Below are 25,062 nucleotides of genomic sequence, written 5' to 3'. Positions count from 1 at the left end.
TCTGCCAGGCTGTGCACAAGCTCCCAAGCCCCTCTGTTGGCCATCTCCAGCCAAGAGTGGCCCAGGGACAACTCCTTCCTGAAGATGCAGCCTCATGGAAATAAAGGGCCAGGTAGCCAAGGCAGCAAATCAAGAGAAAGAAGTCTTAGCTATGAGCAACACATAGCCTCTGTTCCTTCAAAAGATGCCTGAGGACTTCAGAAGCCAAAAGCCATGTGACCTCACCACTTAGATCTATGATTAGTTAGACTCTCCCAAACTGATTGCAGTGCTGCAGACTCACACTGACTGAAACTACCAGCACCTTTCCCTGTAGCAGAGGGGTGTGCAAGGCTAAACATCTCAGTAAGAGAGGCAAAGCATTTCACTTCAGGACATGATTTAGTAGTCATGGTAATACTGGGTTGACGGTTGGACTTCCTGATCTGAAAGGTCTTTCCCAACTTTAATGATTCTTTGATTCTATGATTTTCAGAAACCAAATGTACAGTTAGCCAGGAAGTTTAAAAAGGAAAAGTCCTTCTCAAGCAAAAAGAATCCCTTCAAAGAGCTGCCTTGATCCTGCTTTCTTGGGAAATGTGCTCAAGCAGGGCAGGAATTCAGGAAAGCTCTACAGCTGCACATCTGCAGGATGCCTTGGCCAATCCTATGCAATACTGATCATTAAGCAGCCATTAAGGTTACTTAATGGGGTACACAGTTCCAGAGGTGGTTCAGTTATACCTTAGTGGGGGCATGAGGCCACTGAACAAACCCCTCTGTGCTTCAGGAGGGCAGGAAGATGGACACATTCTCCATCTGGACAGAGCTGGTTCTGCTGCATTTTTCACACCTTGCTGGCAAATATGACACAGTCTGAGCAATATGGCATGACTGGTAATTGGAGATCAGATTTTAATGGGAACAGGGGCTAAGGACCCTATTAATCTCCCACTGGTAGTGGTAGCTGCCAGAGAGCTTGTCCTGAGGATAAAATTAACACTAACAACTAACTCCCATCCCCATTAACAAAACCCCAGTAAGAAGCAACCTATTCTGCCTCCTAACAGTTCTGTGGTGTTACAGCACCCTGCAGCTTTCTGCCTGTGCTGGACCTCCAAGGCCATCATGGCTCCTGCTCCTGACCACCTGACCAAGGCTGTCTCAGGCTAGGGGCTTGGGGGGCCCTTCCCCCAGCCATGCTCAGCCCAGGCAAGCTCCAGAGTGGGCTGAACTGGTAGTACAGCAGGACTGCCTTACCTGATTTGGGGATTACCAGGGGGAGAGCAACACAGAGGGACACTGAAAGCTAACAGTTACATTTTGGGGCCCATGATCATGGTTTCCCAGCACCCCAGTGATTGGCTGCGGGTGAGCATCTCCTGGGAGCTGGGCCTGGTTATTTGCCTGAGGTTCAGACCTTTCCCAGCAGCTCTGAATCAGGCAGGTTGTCGTGACAACCTGGATAGTGGCAGCTCCTGATAACCATGTAATGAGGTTGTCACAAAAAGGAACCCCTCCAAGAGTGACGTTTAGGGATCATTAATGTTTCTGAGGGAGCATGAGAGCAGAAGAACTAAGGGGACCATCTGGCGATTCTGGAGCACGTCGACAGCCTCCCTCAGAAAGGAGCTTCATTAGACAGGAACCACCTACTGACACGTAGCGATGGGAACCAGGCAGGCTGCCTGCCAGCAGCAAGGGGGTCTCAACTGCTCAGCTGTGGGATCTGGTACCTGCAGAGACCCAGGCAAGGATGGAGCAAGGAGGACACATGAGTGGTCCTGAGGAATAACTCAAATAGTGAAGGTGAACAGGGCAGTAACAGCCTGGGAGAAGTGATACAGTGAGGCTGGCACACAGAGGCCTTCCCACCATGCCTCTGGTTTCACATGCTGTCTTTTACAGAGTAAGTCACTGAATCACTCTGTGTCTTAGTATCCCACATTTGCAGGTGCCTTCCCATCACCATGCCATAGGGCACTGGGAAGTACACCTACTGCAAGCCTTGCGCAGGGCAGGGACTGGAAGCAATTGCAGCTCATTCCAAGAGAATTCCTGCATGACTGCACTGTCCTGAGAATCCTCTCAGCTCAGGTGCCAAGAATGACACAGCAGGACACAGATGTCCTCTTGTCACTAATGAAGACTGAGCCTGGGGGATCATCGAACACAGTGTCTTCCCCCAAGATCTACACATACACTGTCCTCTGACCCCAGGAAACTTTGTGTCCTTTACCTTGTCCTTTTGAAGCATGGGTTTCATCCTGTTCTCAACAAACTATCTACCACTGGCTGCAACAATAGCAGATTTGGGTGCTGCAGTCTGAAACCTTCATGGATGGTGAATCTCAGACAGCAAACTACCAATCCTTGAGAGCAGGTCCTTGGAGAGGAATGACCATGTTCATGTGAAGGAACACACTTCTGGAAAAAACTTCTCTGCAGAACAATGAAATCTGAATCATTCCTAAGAGGAGATGAAAATTACATCCACAGATAACTCTTTATCTTACAGCAGTAACTGACAGAACATTTCTTTTATGTCATCTTCATCTGTTTTAAAAATACCTACTGTAAACACTTGCTTAAGTCAGTGTAAGACTTCATTAATAAAATCCTCATACTGAAGGCAGCTGTACTTTTATTTTGGTTTATATTTTTACCCAAATCATATTTTACCTACTCAAATGAATGTTTAAACTGTGGGTTTAACTGAGATGTAACAAGAATATTAACACATGACAATTAAATTCCTATCAACTTCTAAAGACTCCATTTCATAGATATATTTCTTAATATATCACTGCTACACCTCATTAAAATGTTGTTGAATTTTCACAACTGTTATAAACAATCAAGTGGGATATAATCCACCTCCAGGAACTGGTAAAGCTGAATGTAGTGCTCTCCTACTATAGGGATGTATGTGGTGTAAAATTCAAAGCTAAGACAGAGATATAGTTGATTACATACAACAGAAACACTCTCAGATTAATATTAGGCAGTGGGTTCACAAATCCTTCCTCTCTCAGGAAGGAACAAAGGGACAGGAATGTCTGCCAGGAGATCCCTATCCCGGAATAGGGTTTTGCAAGAGGGAAACAATTCAAGCAGATCCTGCTTAAGCCTGTGCTCTGAACCCTACCCCAGCTGTAATTAGCCACTCTTCCCCACGAGAGGCCATCCAGCCCAACAGCACTGCTCCTCCAGTTTAGGCAGAGGGGGAACTGAGGCAAAGTGGCAGCTGTGCACTAACCTCCCACAGATCCCCAGTGTTACTCCCAGGCTGTTGCTCTGGGATTTTCTTCTCTGTAAACTGCAATTTAAATCACCTTCCAACAGGAGTATCAGGACTAACAGCTTAAACATAAGAAGCCCAACCTAAACCCAGCCTGTAAACAGAACACACCAGTTTCCTGCAGAAACAGGAACACAACTCTGAATTTTTCAGGAGACCCCTGCAAAGTCCAATCCTGTCTGGTTTGCACTTAAACATCTCCTATCCTCCATCACATCTGACTGAACACAAGCAAAGATGACCCACCAGCCTGATGGATCTTATCTGCTGAAGATGTTGAACTCAGTCAGCTCTCAGGCCTGAGAAAACCAAGATTCATCCTGTGTATCTAAACAGCATAGAAAGATTTCCATCCCTTTCTGGTGTCACAGAACAAGACTGTGAGAGGCAGTGATTGCCTCAGACCTAGGGGAGTGTGAGCAAGCTGCTATGGCCTAGCACAAACACCAGATTTACTGGTAAGTGACCATGCACAATACCCTGCACTGTATCTCAGCAGAGGAGAGAAATTACTTCTCATTTAGGAACAGCTACACCAAGCTATGCTGCTGTATGCTTTAAGGGCACGTTCTGACAGTAAAACCACCACAGCAAGATGGGCAAATGCAGCAAATTTATCTTCTCAAAAAACAGTTGTCATTCAACACCAATTCCTCACTGGCACAGTCACAAATCACTGTGCCTCAGTTTCCAATCTGTAGGGTCTAGAGCTAGGTCTAGGTGTCTAGGTGAGACATACAGAAACCATTCTCCAAGATGTTTATCGTTTTGTAAAAAGCATTTGCCAACACATTAGATTTTTACAAAAGTCATTCTCCACTTTTTTTCCCCCAGGATCTGGGGTTTTAATTTACATTCACCTCTATGTAATCATTAAGACTAATTACTGCAGCACCGAGGCAACATGAAGCAGCCCTGCCTGCACAGTCCTCTGCTTTTGACACCTGAGCTCAGCTCTGTGCTGAGGACACATCACAGAATCAGAGAATGGTCTGGATTGGAAGGGACCTCCAAAGGTCATCTACTCCAACTCCCTCAGGTGCAGTAAGAAGGGGCATCCTCAACATGTCAGCAAGGCGACCTCAGCTCCCACCTCCATGTACATATTTGAAATGGGTAAACCACTGCTGGTACCTCACGTTTTAAGGTTTTAGGGATGCTGAATATGGAGGCTAATATATAATGTGTGACTGTTCACAGCATCTCAGCATCCCAGACCAAACCAGATGAAGATAATATCCAAATGCTCCCAACCTGAGTTATGAACATGAACTGATTAAAGCCAATAAGGCTGTTAGACAATGAAATGGCACTAACAGCTTTTAAACTGAAGCCACTGTTGGATGCCTGTCTCTTGGTCAGACATGTTTACAATAAAAAATTTTCCTCTCTAGCTCTTCCCCACTCAATGCAGTTGTTCTTTGGGAACAGAATAGGCTAAGACCTTTCAGACCTCTTTTTTGCACTCCCATCACCAGAGGGTTTCAGGTCGGGGGTGATTCTGGACTGAAGATATAGGAGATGAGTGTTGTCTGATGTGGAAGAGAAGCAATGCTGAGCAGCTGCCAGGAAAACTTTGCCATCCCTCATCTCCAGCTACCTTCAGAGTATTCTGGAGAAAGGAGGAAAGCTTGATGCCACTGAAGTCCAGAATTTTCCTATTGCCCCAAGACAGGCTCCATGAGGGCAGGGAGGAAGATAACCTGTTGGAGCAGCAATGCAATGCAAAACAGGCTGAAGATACAAGTTCACATCCTGAAGAAGGCTCTCTATCCTCTCTATCCTGTTTTCACCCCTCTGAACTGTCATCATTCCTTTAGTATAACAGCTACCAGAAGCTATGACAAAGGCATCACCCAAGGGTGTGAGAACAGCAAATCTATCAGGGGGTCCCCAAATTTGTATCCATGCAAACAATTCTGGCAGCTTGGACATCCTCATATGATAACCCTGTCACACAGCCTCCAAGTCTGGGCTGACCTACCTCTGGTTGGCCTACAGCACAGAAAAAATCATAATGGTTTGCACCCCATGGAGCTCCTAGACTCTCAGCTATGGTATCACAGGGGAGGGTCTGAATTAGTTCTTCAAACAGATGGGACAGCTGTGACTGCTTTCATCTTTAGTGGTTCCTTCCCCTGTCCCCACAAATGAAAGCAGATCTTTATTTCTCTTCATTCATTTCTCTCTTGAAGTGGATGCCTCCACAAATGTTGTGAATCTAAGAATTAACCTCATACTAGATCAGTATGAACTTTGATTTCACAGGTACAGCAACTCCAGTGATGTCATGGGTGAATATGAACAAAGGTGCTATGGATGGCACGCACACAGCACTGCATGATGGCTTGTGAGTACTAAAGAATGCTGGGTTACCCGTATGTTGCAATGCAGAGGTACTGTAGGCATCAAGATAACATCAGCCCAGAGGGCATGGAGAAGAAAAAGGCCTTTATGCAATTCCCATTCCATGAAGGAAGACTTCATTGCCTGGCGAATATCTCATGACAGTTAGATGTTACTACCATGCTGGCTCAAAGCAGTGTCCTTCCAGGAGCGGGAAGGCTAGAGACAAGGGTTGTCTGTGATCTCACAGCATTTCCATACCAGCCTGCTAGACTGAAACCTTACAATGAGAAAAATCGTGATACAGAATGTGTACCTTGACCTAGAAAATAACCTTCCCAAACTTACTGGGGCTGTGACCCAGACAGTTAAAATGCAAGAAACTCTCTCGCTGCTGACCAGGGAAAGCATTTGATATTAGGTGAAAGAATCAACAGGTCTCAGCAATAGCAGATAGGCATCAACTGCACCAGCTGGAAAAGTGCCTCTTTTCTCTTTAGTGTGCCTAATACCAGTGAAAGCAGCAGGACTGAGACTGTCTTTGTGATACAACAGTTGAAGAAAAAGATTCCTCCAAAACCCCATCTAGTGAGGCACTTCACACATGATTTCAGGAAGCTGTTCAGAGGAAGGACTGAAGGACTTACCTCTGTGAGACTGACCAAATCATGACAGTAAATGGAGACCATGCCAGAAACAAATTTACATGTACTGAGAGGCACTACTAGAGCTTAAAATACAACCTTGCCTCTAACACATCCTCAGTGCAACTCCTTCTTCAGAGAACACATCCTTCTTCTCTTTTCCTTGCCTATGAACCCTCCCAGCATCTCCCTTCCCTTTCTCCCCTGTAACTGTACACACTTGTAGCTCACTATTCATCAGGACACTGCCAGTAAAATATGACAGCTTTTAGAAGTGCTCCTGAGAAATGATGTTTCAGTAGTATTTGTTCCCAAACTCTGGGTTTTGTTTGGCCACAGAGAGAACTCTCTAAGGAACAGCGAAGGCTGTTTGCACAGCTAAGCACAAGGAAAAATTCATTCCATAGACTTATTTTTCATGTTACTGAGGAAGCTAAGGTCTGGTCTGACATAGTACAGACAGGACCAAGCATTAGTTTGAAAACAGAAGTCCACAATCCCAGAAGAAAAAAATCTCTTTATCCTAAGTTCAGAGTCCAGAAGGCAGCGGAGTATGTGTTTTCTGGCAAAAGTTGGGGGGCAGGAGTGTTCTACTTAGATTCTACTAAGAATCTAATCCTAAGATTAAGGAAAGATATGTTCATGAGATGCTGAACCCAAGATGGTCCATAGGGTGAGACCAGTCTTAGATGTGGAGACCTTTTCATACCACTTCCAGTGACTGACTTGTTAAAAAAACTCAAGAAAGCATTGATTCTAGCATGCACCCACAGGATAGGAGGACACTCACAGCAAATTTAGGAAAGATTTGTTCTCCATCCAGTTCAGATGAGACACAAATGTAGACAAACATTTCAAGAACACTGCCTGTGGCCTGCTGGCCAGCTTCGGTCACATATATAAAGCACAACAGTGCAGAGCGTTACACTGCAGCCCTCACCCCTGGATGCGCCAGTCGGGTGTTCAGAGTACAGTCAGGCTTATTAATCTGGTGCTTAAAGATGTCACCTAATCAGGAGCTGGGATCAGGAAGAAATCCCCAGCTGACATTAAAATGTTAAATGCAATGGACTGAATCCAATTATTATTGTTATTGGAATTGCTAATATATGGGATGGTGCTGGAGAGCTTGATTTCCAAGACAAACACGTGACATCAGTGCCAATGGAGACAGGGACTGATTGAAGCTTTTGACCTGTTCCGCTCTGCTGCTGTGCCAGGTCAGTGACTCCTATCACCCCAGGCCTGCTCACACCCAGGCAGATGAGAAGGTCCCATGGGGTGAGGGAATCCCTGTCCCAGCAATGGTGTTGAGGTGCTCTCATGCATCACAGCAGCTACAAACCTGCACAGCTGCCCAATTATTCCACTAATCCCCATGTTTCATGAGTTATTTCCTTCTCCTGGTACCTGTGAAATACAGTGCTCAGGGATTTATGGTCCCTAGTAAACCTAGCCTATGTACAATGAAACTGTCTTCCTCCATGAGTGAATGAGTTTCACAACAGGTCTTCATCTCTTCAGCTTGCACATGTGCCAATGCAACAAGATAGGTTTCCTTGTCATGAAAGTGCCTTTGCAGTTAGCTGATAAGTTGCCTTGCCAGTTTGAACTGCTTCAATGCAAGGATGTATCATAAACCTTCCTCCCAAAAAATCCTTCACAGCATAAGAGGAAAATGACTGTGGTGTGTTGACAGCCTTCAACTATCTGAAATCACTTTGTGAAGCGGGACCCCACCCAGCCAAGAACAATCACCCTTAAAATAGAAATCCAAATTCAATACCTTTATTTTTTTCATGAAAGAAAAAGCAACATGGTTCACTGGAGCACCCATTTCACCTTTGTATCACACTGACACCTTCACTGACAATCACATTTAGCTTCTGCTGGTGCCCCATGGAATCCACGAGGATGGGGTCATCATACTCAGTATCCACCTCCCTGCTCCTGGTGTCATATGGTAGATAATGGCTCCATACCAACAGTCTTTACAATGAAAGCTATCATCTGCGTTGAGGCCACTGGCAAAAGAATAGAGGCAAACTGGCACTGGATTTAGTGGCATCCTACTGTCCTGATGCTGAGTATCCATGCTGGACTCCATACAACAGGATGCAGTCAAATGTAATCGGTGATTCCATTACATTGCTCCAGTTTACACCAGTGTAAATAAGACTGGGCTCCTGCCCTCACTTTTCCTGTGCTACCAGCATTGTATGCTGTGTGACTGCCAGTCTGAATGCCAATCCAGCCTGCCTCTGGCTTTCTGCAGGACCCAGACTCTTCTGCTTCAGTGCATCCTTGAAGTCAAAACAAGATGTTTGCTCATATATATTTTTAATCTTGTTGCTACCCTGGCTTCTCCTCGTTCTCTGTCTGGCACAGTCCTTGGTTCCAGACCAGGGAAACTGGCCAGTTATCTTGCACAGCCATAGAGAGAGCCCCTCTGGGAATCACAGCTGTCCCATGGCGAGGAGAGAAAATCCCAGAAGTTCAGCAAAGCAGGGGAGAAACTGTCAGAAAAATTCTTCATCATGAGAGGAAGAGAAGCATCATCCTTCTGGCAATGCTCCTTGTTGCACCTCAGAGGGCTGCACACAGCCCTGCAGCCATCTCTGGAGACAGCAACTCCTTGGGGCACAGTTTAGGCTGGACAGCTGCAGGACACACTCCTTACAGGACTATGTGACACATGGCTAGAGACTCAAAGCTGGAGAAGAAAGACCTTTGTTGCCCAGCAAGATGGGTTTACCTATCACTAACACTTCAGCTCCCATTAACTTGGGCTGAAGGTCTCAAGGGACCACCTTATCAAAGCCCAGTCACCCTAACCAAACTGTCTCCTTGTAGCTAAAAACTGCAGGTCAAGCTACAGTGGAGGCATCAACAGCCAGCCTCATTCTACTCTCCCTGTGCACAGGACAGACACATGAAACCTGGGCTGCAGGATGAAATGCAAAAGAAGCTGAGAAAGACATAGGCAGTACAGCTTTAACTAAACCAAAAGCTCTGTTCACTTATCTGCACAGATGTCATCAGAGGAACCTGGGCCCTGTTCCTTCAAGCTTGTTATCACATAAGAAGCTTGTTATCACATAAGAAGCTTGTTATCACATAGGACATGGGCTCCACCTCCCATAAAATATCTTCTTTGTCCGTTCAGGCTGAGGCATGAAGAGCACAGATCCTCCTCCTCACAAGTAGTTAAGTGTACAGTCTCAGCTACACTTACCAGTGTCTGCTGTGAGGGGAGAGGAGACTGACTTGCCCTTTGGAGGTTCAGTTTCTTCACCACCTGTCTCCTCCTTGCACCAACAAAATGGATTTTCACACTTAATCCCACACACAGGCTTTGTGCCACCCCACATGGCAGCTGCAGTCCTTTCGAGGTGGTGCATGGTACAGGAGAGACTGACTGCACAGCAAAGTCACCTGCAGTCTAGACAATTGCTATGGCAAAAGGGACTGGCATTGCTTCATCCTACTGCTGCCAATTATCTCCTGGTTGCACAATGAATTCCTTATCACCTTCTCTCACCAGAGCTGGGCAGCAGGAGCTCTGCAGCCTTTCTTTTGCCTCACAAATCACTGCAGGGCTGACAAGTCCCACGGACCAGGAATAGACTGCTCTTCTGGCTCAGAAATAGAACCCATACCTTGTCTTCACTCTGCTGAAAATGTGCCCTCAAATGGCCTGTGATGCCATTTTTGTCTTCTAATGGAAGCTGAATGTTCCTGCTTTCTCCATCAGGAATTAAAGCTGGCAGTATGAAGCCCCAGTTCTGGCCACTTGTTGCACCAGACAGCAGCTGAACAGGTCTGTCCAAGGAGAGGGGCACTGGGCAGACTGCAAGTCCCAGGGTGGGCAGTGCCAGTGCCTGACAGAGCCCACGGAGCTACAGCTGTCACAGACAGGCAGTCTTGTACACTCCAGCTCCTGTCTCCTGGCACTGCCACCCTCAGGACTTCTTGGAGAGGTGGAGAGTCATGATGCCAACACCAGTCCTCATGGAAAGAGAGTAAGAAAATGTGCTTCACTTTCACCCAAGTGGTCTATCCAGGACCAGATGGATGGATTCAGAAGACAGGAGAAGCAAAGTCTTACCTGTTTCATAGAATCATAGAATGGTAGAGACTGGAAGGGACCTAAGAGATCATCAAGTCCTACTCCTCTGACAAATCAGGATCAGCTAAGGCAGGCCACTCAGGAGCTGTTTAGTGGTTTAATGTCAAAAAGCATCTCCACCTTCACAGCCTTGGAATTCTTTTGGTTGTGGTTCAAAAAGGCCGACTCCAACTCAAAAAAGCTCACGTATGATGTAGGAATTTTCCTACCTCAATTGTTTCCAGAAATACAAAACCAAATTCTAACTCAAGAGAGCTGCAGGGTGACATTTGCTTCTGCCCTGTCCTGTGCTGTTCCACCTTCATCTTCAGGAGTGCTGGCCCAGAAGCAATGTCTGATCTGTAGTAATTCCACTCCATGAGCTACCCTAACCTTATGTAAATAAGACAAACAGAAACAGACCAATCTTATCCAGCTTAAGGGAAAAGGAGAGGCCAGTCCCATACACATTAGCACTGCAGAATAACTCACTGTGCTTCAGACTCCACTTTCCTCTACTAACTGCTGTACTTTGTAATTTTCCACACAAAAATCATTCTGACCCTGCAGTAACCTGTCTGTCCAGAACTGCCACCACTGAACTGACAGGTCTATGTCACTACACCTCCCTTACAGTGTCGTTATGCTGACAAGACCTGGAAGGGTGAGCTGCTCTGAATGGAAAGAGGCTGGATGTGAGGGATAAAATGAGGATAGCCATCAAATCCAGGGGCACCATCAGTTTTCTCTCTAAACAGACAGCAATTCCTCCTCCCCACCTCCTGGGCACACCAGCCTGAGGGCTACCTCCTTACTGCAGCACTGGCCACCTGTCTGTGAATTCAACATGTGAATGCTGCACTATTTTGCACTTTTTCCTACACTTGCCCTAAAGAAGTGATCGTGACCCTGCAAAACCCTGACACAATGTTGCGCATTCATGAGTGCCACCTGCTGGCACCTTCTCCTTTAATTAACCTTTACAAAGCCACTGTTTGGCGTGCAGCTCTCCAGACCCAAAGCACATAGGTACAACTGACTCCTCTTCCCTCCCTAGCAGGGGAAGTCTGTGCCTTCTCTGATACCCCAACTTCTCCATTCTCAGCAGCTGCAGGAAATAAATCAGGTGCATTCATTCTGCAATCTGCTACAAGGATTGTCTAGTAAAATGAACATGTTTTCCTGGTAGGGAAAAGATAACAGTTAAGGAAACACTTGGGATCTTAGGAGATTCTTCGTGATGCCTCTGATAGCTGGGTATGAAGATATGAGTGCAAAAAACCCCACACATCCAGCACATACATATCTTGGCTTCATCCTCAAAAGATGTTCTGGCCCCCTGGAATGTCAGTTTCTAAGGACTGCAGCTGCAAAGAATGCCCCAAGGCTCAGATTCCCAGTTATCCTGCAGAGAGCAAGAAAGAATGGTTCTACCATGAGTGATCTCACCCCTAATCACCACACTTGTAGTGAAAGCCACTGTGGGACAAGCATGGGTAATTTATCCAGTTCTGCAAGAGAGAAGCCAGAGGATCCCAAGCCTGCACACGTTGCACGAAGGACTATTTCATTAGAGAAGCCCAAGTCAAAAGCATTTGATGGACACCATTGTTTACTTTGCTCCCCAAAATATCAAGGAGACTTAGCAGAGCCTCTGCTTTGCCCACTGAAAGCAAGCCATGCAGTACCTACCCTCATTGGGGCAACAGTTACACACACAGAAGCTCCATGAAGAAGAAGCAGTGGGAACATGTCAATCTAAGTGACAAGTGATATGAAGGCTGCTGAGAGATGAAGAGCAAAGGACTGGGGAGTACAGTGGATGAAAAACATCCAAAAGTGCAACAAAATCACACTCAGATAAAGTCTCCTTGACACAATCTCTGGAAAGAGCAGAGCCACTTCATCTCTGAGCCACACAGGTTTAAGATTTGTGCTCACCTTCTGTGGCTGTCCCTGACATGAAGCCAAACTCATCCTTTTACACTCATAATTAATGGCCTGTAGGACAAGTTCTTCTTATTGCCTTGTACAGAGATATACATTAGCCTTCACTGAGATCACAGCACCCAGTGCCCCGCTTCCTTGTTCTGTCCTCTCTGCCCACTCCTCCTGCTCATTTTTTCACCTTCACACTGGAAACAATCTTATAATTTGAGCCTGCAACAGATACTCATCCTGCAAAGAGCCACCTCAAAGCAGGAGGCTTATATTCCAAACTCTCTCACCATGACATTTGAGTTATGTGCATTCCTGATGATAAAAGTGACTAACCAACATTACCAGGTTGCTGCAGTGTCAGTTCTGGTGCTCACTCTATAAAGGGCAATGTTTGGTGGCAGAGAGTTCAGCAAACAAAATAAAACCCCAGAATTTAAAGTTCCAATAATCCATCTTGCAAAAGGAGCTGAAATGAGACCAGTGCCTGCAACATAGTAATGAGAAGGTTGAGATGCATCTCAATCTTGGTCACTGTGTACCACTGCAGTGAAAAATTCTGAGAGTGGTGGGTGCTTGAGTCTTTTTTATTTTGAAACTAAAGCATTAACATCTTTGTTGGTGACACAGACAGTGGCATTGAGTGCACCCTCAGCAGGTTTGCTGACGACACCATGCTGTGTGGTGAAGCAGACATGCTAGAGCAAAGAGAGGCCATCCAGAGGGACCTTGACAGGCTGGAGGGGTGAGGCTATGACAACCTCATGAGGTTCAACAAGACCAAGTGCAAGGTCCTGCATCTGGGTCAGGACAATCCCAAGCACTGATACAGGTTGGCCAGCGACTGGCTTGAGAGCAGCCCTGAAGAAAAGGACCTGGGGGTGCTGATGCCAGTATGCACTTGCAGCCCAGAAAGCCAATCACATCCTGGGCTGCATCAAGATAAGTATAGCCAGCAGGTAGAGGAAGGTGATTCTCCCCCTCTATTCCACGCTGGTGAGACCCCACCTGGAGTACTGCATCCAGTTTTGGAGCCCCTGTTACAGGAAGGATCTGGAGGTGCTGGATCATGTCCAGAGAAGGGCCACGAGGATGATTAGAGGGCTGGAGCACCTCTCCTATACGGACAGATTGAGAGAGTTGGGGCTATTCAGTCTGGAGAAGAGAAGGCTCTGAGGAGACCTAATTGTGGCCTTCCAGTATCTGAAGGGAGCCTACAAGAAAGCTGGAGAGGGACCTTTTAGGGTGTCAGGAAATGATAGGACTAGGGGGAATAGAATAAAACTAGAAATGGGTAGATTCAGATTGGATGTTAGGAAGAAGTTCTTCACCATGAGGGTGGTGAGACACCAGAACAGGTTGCCCAGGGAGGTGGTAAAGCCCTGTCCCTGGAGGTTTTTAAGGCCAGGCTGGATGTGGCTCTGGGAAACCTGATCTAGTGTGAGAAGTCCCTGCCCATGGCAGGGAGGTTGGAACTAGATGATCCTTGAGGTCCTAACAATTCTATGATTCTGTGAGAAGCACAACAAAGACTGGAGGCTGGAAATAAGTAAGGGGAGCATTTTTAGACCAAAGCAATGCAGCACCAAAATAATTTAGTAACTGGAGCAGTAGAGTTTCTCTGACTTAGAGATGCTGCAAATGAAGGATTAACCCAAGATCTGACCTCCACACACAAAACCTAACAGTACCCAGCTACTGGGAATGCTGTACTACAGTAGAAGAATTTTTTGCTCTAAAGGTTGTTTTTTAGAGGGCAGTGGTCCAATCAGGAGAAAAGCTGGGCTTAACTTGCTTCATCTTCAGTGAGGTTTGAGGGTTTGATCAAGAATTCCCTAGAAAAAAAACCAGTACTGTCATTACTCATCTGTTCTGCATGGGCAGAGGTATCACAAGCACAGGCAGCAGCCCACCACCTCTGGGGAAAGGAGAGTTTCAGACACCAAAGGAGGAGTGCAGCCCAGGTTCTTATTGAAACCTGCAGTTCACATGAGGATAGTGAACAGTTACAAAATGAAATACCAATGTCTCCCACTGCAGAATCCGTTTATGAGTGACCAGAGGTGAAATGTTAAAGTCGATACGAGCTAGCACGTGCGGAAGGACTGAGCCACGAAGCCATGGAGTTCAGGAGATGCCCAAGGCAGCTTCACACAGGCCACATGTCCAAGATAATTCCCAGCCAAGAGAAACACCCTCTGGACACAGACAATGCTGAAAAGCGAAGTGTTTGGCAGATGAGAAGGGAAAAAATATCTGTAGTCTTTGAAGGTAAAAGATATTACTTGTGCCCTCAATAACTCACAGATGTGTTTCTCCCTATCTTGTCTGCCAAACATTTCAAACCAGTGTCGCATTTCCTACTAAACCATGATGCCCACACAAGGAAGCTCATGTGAGCTGCAGCCCATGAGACAGTACAGTGCTTTGAAAATGAAGTTTCCAAAAGCATTTGAGATAATGGATGAAAAGAGGAATCAGAAGACGCAAAGAATGAACACAGAGACAGAATTTCTCCATACAACAGAGATCTAAGCTTCAAAATCACATGGCAATCCCAGCCTTCCTGGTTTTAGCAGGAAATAGACCAGGAGACAGACTGAGGGCTCTGAGGCAATTCATTCTCCAACATGACAATGCAGTCTACAGCCAGAGCATCACATTGCAGTCATACTGCCTGTTTCTCAGTGTGAAAAGAGATCAAAGAGCAAAAGGGAATGGATTCAGTGAGGCACAGTGCAGATCTGCAGCTGCGCTCTTCTCACAGCTCACCTAGCTGAAAGCAGGGAGTCTGTGCAAGCTGTGGCTGTCTGCCCCTACACAGAGAAGTCAGTAATGCCAAGTCCCCCTGTCCTCTGCCTGATGGACCACACTACACACACTTTCTGAGAGTCCCTGTCACACTTCCATGGGCACACAGCACTGCCGGTTTACTCCAGCACGTAAGGGTCAAACTCCAGAAAGGTATGGCTGCAAACAAAATCCAGGAAAGTTCATGTCTTTAAGAATTTTTATCAGCTTCCAGTTCCTTTTCTGTTTTGCTGTCACCCACCACTACAACTAAATAGCGTTTGGTCTTGTCACTATGTTAACAAAGAGATATTGCAGATTCAGAAAGCCAAACTCAGTCTAACTTGCTGCATATTCACTCCTGGTACATTTGATGGGAAAGCACAGCCTAAGAAGGAGAGAACTAGGGGACTCGTCACTTGGAAATTAAAGTTTTTGATGCCTACTCAACTCATAAAAGAAACATTGCAAAGGGGTTAAGATACAGAAGACTTACAGTTGGGATGATCCTATACAGGCATATCAGTAACTGCTGTTAAACAGCATGGAAAAACCTGATTCACAGCCCCACACAGGATCTGGGACAGAGAACATTAGCAGCACAAGGGAACCTCTAGCCTTTGCACAGTCTTTACAACAGACAGTCACTATCCCTGCAAAACTTCCTTGCTTGCGCTTCATATCTGTATCATCTTCCATCCTCATTTTGGTCCTGATCTCAAAGAGGTGCTGTTCATCTCCTCATCCCAGTTCTGCACACCCTGGAGCTGCTTGTGTATTCCCATGCCTTCAGAAGTCAGGATGCTCCAAAACCCAAAGAAAAATAAAACAGTGCTGAATGTTCTCCTCAGGCCATCAGAAACACAGGGCAGCACTGTAGCATGGATGCAGCACTTTCTGCTACTGTGCCAGCATTTTAGGAGGATTCCTGCTTTTCTCTTCCTGATGCCTCCTCACAAATTAAGCTCTCTCCCTGCCTGGTCCTCGTTGCAGCTGCAGGGAACAGCAAGCCATTTTGCTTGCACGGCTGCCTCTGCATTTCAAGCTTATTTGTATGAGACACTGCCACCCAGCACAATTTGCATACATACCAAAATGTGAGACCTGCACAAAACGAAGCAGGAAAACCATTTGTCTCTCCTCTCAAATAAGGCTAATGGCATGGAGACTTTGCAAATGTTTACTATGAAGTGTTTCCTAAGCCTCTGAGCCATAGAATTTGTACATAAAAGGAGGTTCACCCTCTTCCCCCAGTCCCACAATCCTATTTGCTTCAGATTAACACAAGTGACCTCTGCTTCACTTGAGCTTCATTCATCGCCCAAGGAGTAAGGCCTGGTTTTGCTGAATTATTTCCCTGCCATCATGAAATGCTATTCAGCTGCATTGGAGGGGACAGGGCTGCAGATGCCAGTGTAAGCTTTCTATTACATTAACCGTTCAACACCCAGATAAGAGTCTTACTTAAACCATCCTCAGATCAGGATTGTTGCTGAAAACCATGACATAAGTACAAAATGCCTGAGTTTAACACACCAAAACACCAGGCACCAACACGTGATAAAGAAAACAGGGTTGAACTACATCCTGCTAATTACACGTGATCATACACGTCAGGGGACAAAGCAGCTCTGCCATGAAGCACTTCATTTCAGCTCCTCCTGCAGCTCCCTCCTTCTCTGTCCTCAAATGTGTCAGTCACCCAACATGCCCCACAGATGCCATCTTCCGAGTGCATCAGAGGTTCTGGGATGGGTGCTTTTTGAAATGGCTTAATTTAAATTGACATATGAAGTGTCACCTCCAAATTAAGTCAGGCTGAAGAAAACCCTTCAGGACCTTTCTGTCCCTTTTTTCTCTCTTTCTTCCCCTCTCACTTTGCTTTAAAATTTGACTTACATGTCACTCACCTCTCTGGTCACCAATAGGAAACAGCTCCTACCTGAAAGGTGTCTTCAGTTGCAGACTGTAAGGGCAGGGAGGATGTGCCCTCATTTCCCCAGTCCTCCAAGAACAACAGCTCAGACTGAAGTCCTTCCACAAGTCAGATCTCCTGTGTCAGACACAAACCCAAATTATTCTGGCACATAAACACAGATCTGTGCTGAAAGAATAGCCATTGGGCAATTAACAGAATGAGCATTAAATCTGTCTCTCTCCTTTGTTCTGCAGGCAGGCTGCAAGACTGACTGAACCCTTTTACTTGGGCAAACAAATATTAGGCCCGATTTCCAGCTGGCAGAAAGCCACACAGTACCATCAAATTCTCTGCTACCGTCACTGAAATTTTGACCTATGGCTTCCAGCTGCATCAAAGCTCTGCTTTTGTTACCTGCACCTCCCAAACCTTTCAATGGCACTGTAACTCTGCTCACTATCTTTTGCAGATCAGGGACAGATTTTCCCAGACCTCACCTTTTTTTTTTTCATACCTTGGTTATGGTTTTCTTGCTAGCTGGATACTCCTGCTAGGCTTGCCCTTTTAGCTCCCCACCCTGTCTGCACACTTTGCTGAACAGTTTTAAGTAAAATCAGATGCTTTCTGGAAGTGCCATTGCAGCACAGCACAAATACCTGCTGCACTGGACTCACTATGGCCACCTTGTGCACACCCAAGCTGCCTGGCAGATCCTGCTCTGATATGGATTGCACCAGATTTGGGAGCTTTTGCTGTGATTTGAAAATAATCAAAGTTTAGACAGAACCCATAAATAGTGTATTTAAATGTTCTGCTCATTTTCACATGAAAGCATCCTACCTAAAGAAGCAGACCCCTAAACCTGAGGTAGAGCAAACAGGTATAAAGGACTGGTGGCAATAACTGGTCCCACTTTCACTGAGCAACAGAAGCAGACTATTTATATACCTTCAGTTTCCAAACTGTCCCAATAAATATTCCATCCTTTAGCTCTTCAAATAATTACTTACCATTCCTTACTCTGCATAGACAAGGATTTGCTTTTGCATTTGGTGAATGCTGGTTGGGGTTTTGGTTTGAAAACCAAATTTGTGTATTTACTGAAAATCCCATGTGACTCTTGAGATCAGCAAAGCCATTTTAAACAGTCCACAAACTGAGGAACCAGAGTGAACAGAGGGTGTTGTGTGGGCCCCTCGTCAACACACATACTGAACTCCAGAGAAGCCAGGGACTGATGAAGACTGTTAGGAGAATCAGAATAAAGGAGATTCCTCTTTGGGAGACCAGAGTAGCCAGCTTTTTTTAGCTCAACCAAACAGAGACTGAGAGGGGTCACCACTCCAGTCCAGAAATAACTCAAAGGCAAACACCAAAGAAGAAAAGTAGATAGTCAGGATCAGTGACTAGAAATAAACAAAGAAGAATAAAAAGGTAATAAGTAAATTTGGACTGGAAATTGTAATGTTACCATTACAACAAGAATGAGGCAGAAGCTACTTTTTAACAGAAATAATGGGGGAAAGAAACCATTCATCAACTTGGGGAGTTTATAAAGCAGGCTCTAGGACATGGTACCTACAGTCAGAGGGACTGAATCAGGCAGTCTCAAGCTTCCTGGCTATACCGGGTGCTCAGCTCAAACCCAAAGAAGGGAAAAAATAATAGCAGAAAATGTCAACATCCACCACTGCTGTCAAAAATCTCTCATTAAAACTAGGCCACAAATGCAGCAAGCTCTGCAAAGAGGAATGCCCAGAGGAGAAAAATGGCATCTCAGTGAATCCAGGCTCCCTGATCATTTGTGCCCCTCCATCACAAACACAGACACCTGACCCATGCTTGCTCTCAGTATGAATTGCCAGTTGGGATTTTTCTGTAGCACATCTAAAGTGAGGCATCAGGACACTCTCTATAAAAGGTATCAGAATAACCCTACCCAAATGCACTCTCTTGCAGTGAAACAAACTATTAATAAGAAAAGTGGTCAAGTCTTCTTCTGGTCTCTATTTAGTCTCTGTAAACAGAACTTGGAGGAATCAAAAAGGAATAGAAATGCTTCCATCTCTAGTTGTAACTCTTCAAAGGAATTTTGCTCTTTTTTTCCCAAGAAACACTCTCCCTCAGTATTTGAAATTTATGGTCCCAAGAGACATGGAATGCAGAAACTGGGCAAACACATAAAAGGAAGCAGAGCACCTACTTCTTAAAATCTTTTATAACATATCACAACATACTGTGGAAAGAAAGAAAGAAGGAAACTCAGCTGGCCTGAAATAGGCAAAATCATTTTTAAGGGTTTATTTTCAAAGCTGAGAGAGTTCTAGCACAGTGGTTTTCTAAAAGGCCACAACACCCTCACTCATTCAGTATCTCAGCTGAGGATTCAGATGTCCACCTTTGACCTGGCAGGATTATGTGCTGGGTTATATGATGCTTTGTATAGACATTCTCATTAAGGAAACAGTGATATCCTTGCCTGTAGATCTACCCTCCTCTGAAAGCCTGGCAGTGACACTGAATGCCTACTGATCATGACCAAAAAACCAGTGAACTCATTCTTGTTTCCTTGTATGCACAGTGCTTCGAGTTGATAACTTTTACTTGTCATGAGATGAAAATATAAAAGGAAAATGAAAGGAGAGGGAAATCAAGAAAATGGATAAAAAATATGTGGGAAGGGACACAGCAGAAAGAAACTCAGTGTGGGAGACAAGAACACCTCCACCTTTACCATCTCCAAACTTTATCCATGTCCATCTTTAATATAAGCTTTCTATTTGTAAACATTTCAAAAATAAACAGAAGCCTTTCTGACACAGACACAGTGAAAGAAATGCCAGTTTACCTCTCCTTTCACACTCCCCTTCCACCTCACCTGCAGCCAACCTAGAAGGGGATTTGTTGGGAGACGTGTCAGTGCCATAAAGGGCAACATCAGGGTGGCTGAAGGCAACTGGTGCAGTACAAGCTCCCACCTTCTGTACACTGTAGCAACAGGGCTCTGTCTATGATACAGCCACAAACTGGCAATTTCCTGTGACATTTTAGAAACCTGTTGGGAATCACCTAGAATTTCATTAGGTATTGAAATACATGGTGTCAGTATCTTAATCCAGTCATAAATGAGACCACTGAGATGCTGCCTGGTGAAGAGCCCTAAAGACTCTCACTTAAAGGAGGCAGTTCCTTTAATTTTTCAAAGAACAGAAGGCAAAAGCCTGTCCAAAATTATGATCAACTTCAGTTTAACCACTGGAGCAAGCTCAGTTAAAAGGGATGGCACAGTATAAAGTTATTTATAATAACTTATAGGAATTCTTTCTCTTCTTTCCCACAAAAATGAAGGTGCTTGTCAGTCCCACCAAAATGGCTTTGATCTCAAGACTGATTGTAAGCAACAAAACAAGAAGAAATTAAAGACAAAATGAAAAAGAGTTTCTGCAAGATTGCAGTATGCATATATTTTCCCTCCACACACTTCTCTGCCTCCTTCTCCACAGCCACAAGCAGATGACTCCCAAGAGCTGGCAAGGTACAACACAGAGCAGCCCCACACACCCTGACGTGCCTCAGGCACTTTGGTAAGGCTCCACCAGACCCTCTACTCTGCCCTGGTTTTGCTAGATATGTTAGAAAGTGACCAAGGTATATTTTACACTCACATATGGTGCTCTTCTCAACATCATTCTCCCTCTTAAATCCTCAAGAGTAAGACACAATCTGTGAGGTTTAAGGATGTTCTGTATTTTGAATTTTGAGGCCACAATCACCAATAGATTAAAACTGAACTGGCTGAGTCTTATCTACAAAATCATAGTTATCAGCCAACCACAGGCTTGCAGAAGGTCAGAGCAGCCAGACAGGAACTTAAAATTCAAGAATGACTGTCTGTGTATTAGGTCTTAATTTAGAAGTGGTTTGGGTATTTCATCACTGACTTAAGGTTAGGCATGCCAGGCCTCTCACTGAAGTCACAGGAGCTATCTGTGGGCTCAGAAGTTAGACATGCATTAAGCATCCTCCTGAATCGTGACTTCAGATCATAATGTCTGTGAGGCACAGTCCACAGCTCAATACCGACTTGTCCAGCCCTTTACACGATGATCCTGTCTCCTCTGGGATCTAAGAGCTGTTGTATAATAATTATGTGATTTAAATTACAACAATTGAGATCAAACTAGTCTTAAGTTTGGCTTTTTCAGGAAAAAAGAGAAAGCATCCACAGACACACACTGCCTCTTCTGACATCAGCAAAAATTTTGGTACTGATTTCATGAAAACCAGGATTTCATTCCAACATTTGATAAGTAAAAGTGGCAGTGTCCTAGGTTTCCCAACAACTGTTAAGCAAGAGAGTTATCAGTTCTAGAGACAAAAGCAGAACTGTAAACAGTGCCTCTTGCAGTGATGATGATAGTTGGAGTAAGAAAAGATTCAGTATTTCTCTGCAGCACTGAATGTTCCTAGCAAATACCAGAAATGACAACAATGATCAGTGACAGACACAGCTTAATGTTCACAGAAGACTTTCTCCTATTTTTTTTTACCTCTTTAGCCATTATTTTACAACATTTCTGCTCTGGCCCTCTGCAATTTGGAAGCCAAACAGCCTACCCCAGTGGAGCAGAGAGTTTGAGGCACTAGCCTTGAGATCAAGATCCTCACCATCTGCTGAAAACCTGCCCAGATCTCAGCAAGTCCTTCTCCATCACAGGGCTGCTTTGCCTGGCTGGTGGGTGAGCAAGCACCAAGTCCAAAAGATAGGCAAATATTTAGCAGTCTTTTCAGAACGAATACTCCTGTGGAGGGGAATGAAAAGTTCATTTGTATTCACACACACAGAGCAGTTCGTACAGCAACTGCTGCATGTCACACAGGCAGGATCAGACCGCAGGCAAGAGGGAAAGTGGGTCGTTAAGTCACAGAAATTCAGTCAACCTGTCCAGATATGAGTCTCAGGAGAACATTCTATTTAGATAGTTTCCTCAACCCTCCTGAAGCTGTGTTTATGATTGATTAATCTAAACACACAGAAACCATAATAACTTGGTAAATCTCAGTTTGCAGGAGGTAATTTTTAAAGCACCATTATGTGCATTAGAAAGCTTTAACACTTATGACACCATAATTATAATCAAGCCTCATCTGACATTACCTAGCACTGAGAAGAGTGTAGGGGGGGCTAGGGGGAGTGTCATTTAATTCCTAATCTAATTAAAATTCTATTTTGTTCAAGCAGCCAAAGTCATCTTCCTTTTTAAAGCACAACAATACATACCTGCAATTATTAATTAAGTAATTTAATTTAAAAGCAACTGCTACATACAAGAAACTCCTGCACCTTGGATGTCCTCATGGAAGACCATGAACTGCACATCTCTAACACAGAACTTGCTAATTCTGGCTCCTTACATCCCAGTACTGCTGTAAAACCAAAGGAGAGCTCACAGCTTTGCAAGGCAAAGGCATGGCTGTATTTCATACCTCACAAAACTTACCCTGTGTGGCACAGACTTGAAAGTAAATTGTTGGGGCGGGTTTAGGGGAGGATACTAAATTCTCTTCACAGTTGCCTAGTTCAGTTACAAAGTGATTAGCCTCACTCTGAGAACCACAAGGCGAGATACCACATCTTGAATAACTCGGGATGTCAGCTTGAAGAACGGTAGCAATACCTTCTCACTTTAAATCCTGTCTCACTCTTCCCTGTCGTGATCTCCTGTGACTCGCCCAAATATAAAGCAGCAGGCAATAAAAGAACCAGCCATTACTGCAGACAGCTGCATAAAGCTCCGCTCTCCCCTTTTCCCCATGCACCCATCAGAAATGACTCTCCATATCCATCCTCCTGTTCTTTCTACAGACTCATTATCAAGGACGGGAATGCAATGATTATTGATCTCATCTCCAAATGCAAAAGTGCTGAGCATCCCCAGGCTCCAAGAAAGCAAATCCCTGGTCAGGTCATGTCAATAGTGTCCTCCATCTGGCAAGACTTGGTACAACTGACAAAACTTCCGAGGTGTCTGTTATCAGAGCTATGGGGTGAGATCAGAAAGTCTGGCTGGGGTTTGTAAATCCCAGTTTAACACATGTGCACCAGGATTTATGAACGTTATAGGTTTATGGCTGGGCTCAGCATCACTAAATCAGTTTCTCCTTCTACAAGTATGAAGTAAAGATAGATAAATCAGAGCATTTTATTTAGAGTGATTTACATTGCAGATAAATCAACAGAGTGATTTGTTAGTACATGGCAGGATCTTCTAATATTTCCCTGGTTTTCCATCAATCAGAACTTTTTGAAATTACATCACTAAATCCCAGACTCAGGGGGCAAGGCCATAACTCAAGCCTTGGGGCAAAACCAATCAGGTTTATGGTGAGGAGGGATGGTTTGGTTGGAATGGGTGACAAGGTAGCTGGGTTCAGTTCCTTGTACTCTGGGACTCCTTATACAATCTAGAAGTGAAACTCTCCTGTCTTGTTCTACAATTCCTCGGTTTATACCCCTGTGCATGTCCTTCTGTGGGTTGGTTCATGACAATAAACAACTTTAGAAGAGCATACACTGCAAGGCAATCAGACCATGCCACAAAGCCACAAGAAGAAGCCATGGTGACCCTCAAGGTGACAGAGAGATCACTTGTCATAAGGACAGATGTAAGACTGAGTGACCTAGAAGAGCACAGACTCAGGAGTATTTCCTCCTCCCAGAAACCAACAAATTTGCTATGATAACTTCTCCATCACAAAAGCATTCCAAGTTAGTCAGAATCCAAACAGGAGAATGAGGTGCACCTCCCTAGGCTTCCATCTACAAAAAGATCCTTTCTCGACAATTAGGCCTTGGTGGCTACTGCTTTTCACATTAAAAACTACTGTCCTGTTTGACTAACCTTCTGCTTCAGCTTCCACGTTGTCATGTGGCACTTAGGAAGCGATAGGAGAGTAAAGTGCAGTTCAGCAGACAGGAAGCTGGCCAGCACTGAATGTGTATCACTGTCTGACCTCTGCATCCAGTTATTTCAGAAGAAATACTCATTAGAATTGATCTGAAGGAGCTGCTTTCTGAAATGTCATTACACTGATGTAACTAGCTCTTACGTAGCTCCTGTACAAAACAACACACCAAGTGCTCTTCAGGAAGCCATGCACAAAGTCCTGTCTGGACAAGCAACACCAGAAAATTAAAACTGACTCTAGAAGGTATTTGGTTGGGTTTGGGAGTGGTTTGGTCCAGCAGATGTCAGAGGGAATCACTCCAGACAGCGGAATGCCCCAGCCACCTTAGAAGAGGCAGCACACTGCAACATCAGGCCTCTCCCAGGGGTGCATGCAGTTGCATCCTGCAAGCCGAGCAGGATGTTTCCCTCCACGCCAGATAAATCCAGAGCTGAAGTCACAGACTGAGAGGGGACAAGCACCCCCATTGCCCTGACAGAAGCACCCCTGTTCCCTTCCTCACCCTGCCCAGAGTAAGGGAATGAGTATAACTTCACTCAACAGTGCTCTGACTGCTGTACCTATGCATAGACACACACACACAAATACACATTTCTATATACACATACATATACACTTTGTTCACACCCCTGTGCGTACACAGACATACACACATAAATATATGATGGACACGACTGTATGAACTGAAAGACCTAAGGACACAAGGTCAAGTGCTTTAGTCTCAGACCTTCCAAGCCCAGAGTACCTGGCTGTTTCTTCCCTCACTGCTCCAGCTATGCCAGCAGAGAAAACACGACACTGCCAAGATGATGCTTTAACAGCACAATCGCTTTGCTGAGGTGTCCTTAATTATTTTAACAATTTGGCAATCTAGTTGGACTTTGCCACTTTCAGAATGATTTCACAGTCCAGAGACACTTGCTGAGGACAAAGCAGAACGAGAGTGCCATTTTAGATATTAGCTGATTAGATAACTTGTACTTTAGGTATACTGCATGACTATCAGCACATAGAGCAACTGCAATGCTTCTGAGCTCTGGCAAGACCCATGCCTTGCATTAACTGCATG

At 44.9% G+C, this 25,062-nt stretch overlaps 1 protein-coding gene across 3 annotated transcripts in view; it reads right to left on the bottom strand.

Moving 5' to 3' along the window:
• PAK3 (p21 (RAC1) activated kinase 3) overlaps positions 1–25,062 on the bottom strand; it is a 125,646-nt gene that overhangs the window by 71,169 nt on the left and 29,415 nt on the right. For all 3 annotated transcript variants that reach the window (XM_054169331.1, XM_054169335.1, XM_054169333.1), the window contains exon 2: positions 17,049–17,159. The gene's annotated coding sequence lies outside the window, so the exon portion shown is untranslated. The remainder of the gene's footprint in view (positions 1–17,048; positions 17,160–25,062) is intronic.

Source organism: Dryobates pubescens, chromosome 18 (assembly GCF_014839835.1).
Source record: "Dryobates pubescens isolate bDryPub1 chromosome 18, bDryPub1.pri, whole genome shotgun sequence".
In the NCBI taxonomy this organism is placed as follows: domain Eukaryota; kingdom Metazoa; phylum Chordata; class Aves; order Piciformes; family Picidae; genus Dryobates; species Dryobates pubescens.
This window is presented reverse-complemented; position numbering and strand designations above follow the sequence as displayed.